Below are 6,000 nucleotides of genomic sequence, written 5' to 3'. Positions count from 1 at the left end.
GTCAATGGAGAGTTTGTTGAAAATCACCGCTTGATTTCTGTAATGAGAGGCATATTCGAATCGTCATATCTCCTCAACGAAGCGAAGTTAAAACATGAGGCTTGTCCGAGTATATCTTCAGACACTCCTGACGCTCACAATTCAAGAATTTCTTTCTCACCTATTACCGTTCTGAGATGAGTTACACTTGTTTGAGGGTAGGAAATTCATCCCTCGCTCAGATTTCTTCAGATTTCAAACTCTGGAAATGAGGCAATTTTTTCTCTCGTCATATCTTTTTTTTGGATTTCCACAGAGACCTGAAAATTTCCATGACTGTTCACCAAAGCCTGCTGTCTCTTACGGTGAAAGAATTATATTGATACTCCAAATAGATTTAGAGTTAGAAAGCGTTGTTTGAGGGCAAGTCAAGGCAGTTTTTGCTTCGCCTCTACTCAGTTATGGTGCATTACAAGTCAAATATCTTTAATAATTCATATTTTAATGATAAATTGTTAACACCTGAAGATTCCCCATCTATTCTGAACAAAACGGTGTAAGAATGATCGTTCTAGCCCCCACGGTTAGGAAATTATGGCCATTTGTTTGAGAGGAATCCTCACTATGAGAAATACACTGCAGAAATCCTGTCTCTGTGCTCTGTGTGTGTAAAACGGCTGCACCTGTTTTGGCGGGAAAAAGTACACAGCCCTCTGATTGGTGGATTCAAATTTAGCAGCTCCCAGGCTGCTTGACTGACCTAGAAACTTGCTTGTCTCTCCCTTTGTGTGTGTGTGTGTGTGTGTGTGTGTGTGTGTGTGTGTGTGTGTGTGTGTGTGACAGAGAGAGAGAAAGGAGGGCTAGAGAGAGTTTTATGGGAGCATCTTATTATATGATTTAAATTCAATATATTTAGACTGGTTGACTGAATTTGATCCTGTGTGTGTCTCTCTGTGCATGTGTGTTTCCATATGTGTCCATATTTGTGATTGTGTCACTGTTATACTTTTTTTTGCTGATTTTTTCATTTAACAATTAGATTTGAGGGACCCTTAGCATGTTCAGGATTCTTTCAGCTGTCCATTTTGCTTTTCCAATTTTTCTATTTAAGTTATTACTATTGTGTTGAGTCATAGCATTTCTGCTGCTTTTCAGTATTTGTGCTAAATACAGCATTTCTGCAAAATCATACTATGTCTGCTATTTTATCAGATTTGTGCCAAATACAGCATTTCTGCTAAATCATACTATTTCTGCTATTTTATGAGATTTGTACTAAATATAGTGTTTTTGCCAAATATAGTATTTCTGCTTAATTATAATATTTCTGCCCTTTTATAGTATTTGTGCTAAAACATAGTATTTCTACTAAATGTAGTATTTATGCTTAATCATACTATTTGTATATATTTCTGCCAGGTCCCCAGGCAGCTAATCCTCTGTGAGGACTGATACATACAAATACATATCAGGGCCTGCACGGCTTCCCAGACAGCCAATCATATCTGAGGTCTGCCTTTTTCTTCTCTCGCCATATCTCAGCGACGGATGTACAAAGAGCAATGAAAATCGCAGTCAAAGTACACCAAAGTCTGCTGATTCACCCAGTACAAGAATTATGCTTCTAGTCCACCTAGTTTTTAGTTACACGACGGTTTGTAACTGCAAAAACAGTTGCCGCCTCACCGCGATCTGATTCTGACTGCTCATCACCCTGTTTTCCAGGCGCCGCTCTCTTCCCAGTGGCGCAGTTGGTAATGACACAGGTCTGCAACCCAAAGGTCATGGGTTCGACACACCTTGGGCAACATGTGTTTTTTTCCCTACAAATTATTACACTATCACAGACCACTAATTCATATTCATCATTTATTACAATTCTGCAAAATTTTATGATTTTAGCAGCTTTTCTAATATGGACCTCAGATTCTTGTTAACACTCCATGGCACAAATACTGTTCCCTTTAGGCTCTGTGTGTGTGTGTGTGTATCAATATTTCTCCCATTTTAAAGTATTACTCCTCCATAATTGTATTTCTGTTAAATCAAAGTACTTTTACTACATCTTAGTACTTCTGCTCAATCATAGTATTTCTGCTAAATCATAGTATTTTTGCCAAATCATGGTTTTTGTGCCAAATCATCAGAATCGTGTTTATTGGCCAAGTATAAGTGCAGACAAATACAAGGAATTTGGTTCCGTAGATGGTGGCTCTCGAGCACAGCAATGTAAATCTCACACACACACACACACACGCACCCACACACACACGTATCTATATATACATTACACATGCATACACATACATACACAAAGCTGTGTAAACCAACTATAAATAACTAATCTAAACGTATATACATAAAATACAGAAATGAAATGAGGTGGAATGAATACTACAGAATGTACATAAGGTGCAGTTGCAGTCTGGCAGTGGGAGCAGTGTGACAGTTCAACTGTTTAGAAGGGAGATGGCGAGGGAAAGAAACTGTTCCTGTAAATGGTGGTCCTGGTCTGCAGGCTTCTGTACTGCCTGCCAGAGGGCAGCAGATCAAAAAGTCTGCGCCCAGGGTGTGAGGGGTTGTGATGATTTTCCTGCCCGTTTCCTGGTTCTTGACAGGTACAGATCCTGGATGGAGGGCAGGGGGCGCCGATGATCTTTTCTGCTGCCCAGACAGTCCGCTGCAGTCTGCACCTGTCCTGTTTAGTGGCTGCACCATACCAGACTGTGATGGAGGAGCACAGGACAGACTCAATGACTGCAGTGTAGAACTGGATCAGCAGCTCCTGTGGAAGACTGTACTTCCCCAGTTGTCTCAGGAAGTACATCCTCTGCTGGGTCTTTTTGAGGATGGAGTTGATGTTGGTCTCCCACTTCAGGTCCTGGGAGATGGTGGTACCCAGCAACTTGAAGATCTCCACAGTCGACACAGGGCTGTCTGATATGATGAGGGGGGGGCAGAGTTGAGGGATGTCTCCTGAAGTCCACTGTCATCTCTACAGTTTTAAGAGTGTTCAGCTCCAGATTGTGCTGACTGCACCAGAGTAACAGCCGCTCAACTCATCATAACATTTGTGTTATGTTATAGTATTACTACTAAGTGGAGGAATTTCTGTCATGTTACAGTATATGTGCTGATTACAGTATTTCTGTATAATAGAATTTTGGCAAATCTCCTCACACCAACACAAAGTCTGAAAACTGCATAGAAAGTCAATGGAGAGCTTGTTCAAAATCACCGCTGGATTTTCTAATGAGAGGCATTTTCAAATCGTGATATCTCCTTAACGCAGCAAAGTTAAGACATGAGGCTTGTGCCAATATATCTTCAGACACTCCTGACGCTCACAATTCAAGAATTTCTTTCTCACCTATTACCATTTGGCCATGAATTGGGTTTGTTTGAGGGCAGGAAATTCATCCTCGCTCAGATTTCTTCAGATTTCAAACTCTGGAAATGAACCACTTTTTTCTCTCGTCATATCTTTTTGATAGATTTCCACAAAGACCTTAAAATTTCCATGACTGTTCACCAAAGCCTGCTGTCTCTTACGGTGAAAGAATTATATCGATACTCCAAATAGATTTAGAGTTAGAAAGCGTTGTTTGAGGGCAGGTCAAGGCAGTTTTTGCTTCGCCTCTACTCAGTTATGGTGCATTACAAGTCAAATATCTTTAATAATTCATATTTTAATGATAAATTGTTAACACTTGAAGATTCCCCCATCTCTTCTGAACAAAACGGTGTAAGAATGACCGTTCTAGCCCCTACGGTTAGGAAATTATGGCCATTTGTTTGAGAGGAATCCTCACTATGAGAAATACACTGCAGAAATCCTGTCTCTGTGCTCTGTGTGTGTAAAAACGGCTGCACCTGTTTTGGCGGGAAAAAGTACACAGCCCTCTGATTGGTGGATTCAAATTTAGCAGCTCCCAGGCTGCTTGACTGACCTAGAAACTTGCTTGTCTCTCCCTATGTGTGTGTGTGTGTGTGAGAGAGAGAGAAAGGAGGGAGAGAGAGAGAGTTTTATGGGAGCATCTTATTATATGATTTAAATTCAATATATTTAGACTGGTTGACTGAATTTGATCCTGTGTGTGTCTCTCTGTACATGTATGTTTCCATATGTGTCCATATTTGTGATTGTGTCACTGTTATACTTTTTTTTGCTGATTTTTTTCATTTAACAATTACATTTGAGGGACCCTTAGCATGTTCAGGATTCTTTCAGCTGTCCACTTTGCTTTTCCAATTTTTCTATTTAAGTTATTACTATTGTGTTGAGTTATAGAATTTCTGCTGCTTTTCAGAATTTGTGCTAAATACAGCATTTCTGCAAAATCATACTATGTCTGCTATTTTATGAGATTTGTGCTAAATACAGCATTTCTGCTAAATCATACTCTTTCTGCTATTTCATAAGATTTGTGCTAAATATAGTGTTTCTGCTATTTCTGCCAAATTTAGTATTTTTGATTAATTAGGGTTTTTCTACCAAATCATAGTACAGTTTTACTGCTTTTTATAGGATTTTTAGAGGATATTTATATTGCTTAATATAGTATTTCTGCTTTTTATAGGATTTGTGCTTAATAGTTTTTCTAAAAAATGTAGTATTTATGCTTAATCATACTATTTCTATATATTTCTGCCAGGTCCCCAGGCAGCTAATCCTCTGTGAGGACTGATACATACAAATACATATCAGGGCCTGCACGGCTTCCCAGCCAGTCAATCATATCTGGGGTCTGCCCTTTCTTCTCTCGTCATATCTCAGCAACAGATGTACAAAGAGGAATGCAAATCACAGTCAAAGTACACGAAAGTACGCTGATTCACCCAGTACAAGAATTATGCTTCTAGTCCACCTAGTTTTTGAGTTACACGACGTTTTGTAACTGCAAAAAGCGGCGTTTTTCGCCTCTCACCGCAATCTGATTCTGACTGCTCATCACCCTGTTTTCCAGGCGCCGCCTCTTTCCCAGTGGTGCAGTTGGTAATGACACAGGTCTGCAACCCAAAGGTCGTGGGTTCAATTACACCTTGGGCAACATGTTTTTTTTCCCTACAAATTAATACACTATCACAGACCACTAATTCATATTCATCATTTATTACAATTCTGCAACCTTTTATGATTTTAGCAGCTTTTGTAATATGGACCTCAGATTCTTGTTAACACTCCATGGCACAAATACTGTTCCCTTTAGGCTCTGTGTGTGTGTGTGTGTGTGTGTGTGTGTGTGTGTGTGTGTGTGTGTGTGTGTGTGTGTGAGAGAGAGAGCGAGAGAGAGAGAGAGCCTTTGATGGGAGCATCTTATTATATCACTTAAATTCAATATATTTAGACTGGTTGACTGAATTTGGTCCTGTGTGTGTCTCTCTGTGCATGTGTGTTTCCGTATGTGCCCATATTTGTGATTGTGTGACTGTTATACTTTTTTTGCTGATTTTTTTTTTTTCAATTAACAATTAGATTTGAGGGACCCTTAGCATGTTCAGGATTTTTCCAGATGTCCATTTTGCTTTTCCAATTTTTCTATAAGTTATTACTGTTGTGCTAAGTCATAGCATTTCTGCTGCTTTTCAGTATTTGTGCTAAATACAGCATTTCTGCTAAATCATACTATTTCTGCTATTTTATGAGATTTGTGCCAAATACAGCATTTCTGCTAAATCATACTATTTCTGCTATTTCATAAGATTTGTACTAAATATAGTGTTTCTGCCAAATATAGTATTTCTGCTTAATTATAGTATTTCTGCCATTTTATAGTATTTGTGCTAAAACATAGTATTTCTACTAAATGTAGTATTTATGCTTAATCATACTATTTGTATATATTTCTGCCAGGTCCCCAGGCAGCTAATCCTCTGTGAGGACTGATACATACAAATACATATCAGGGCCTGCACGGCTTCCCAGCCAGCCAATCATATCTGAGGTCTGCCCTTTCTTCTCTCGTCATATCTCAGCGACAGATACAAAGAGCAATGCAAATCACAGTCAAAGTACACGAA

The sequence above is a fragment of the Oreochromis aureus genome, linkage group 3, assembly GCF_013358895.1.
Source record: "Oreochromis aureus strain Israel breed Guangdong linkage group 3, ZZ_aureus, whole genome shotgun sequence".
In the NCBI taxonomy this organism is placed as follows: Eukaryota; Metazoa; Chordata; class Actinopteri; order Cichliformes; family Cichlidae; genus Oreochromis; species Oreochromis aureus.
This window is presented reverse-complemented; position numbering follows the sequence as displayed.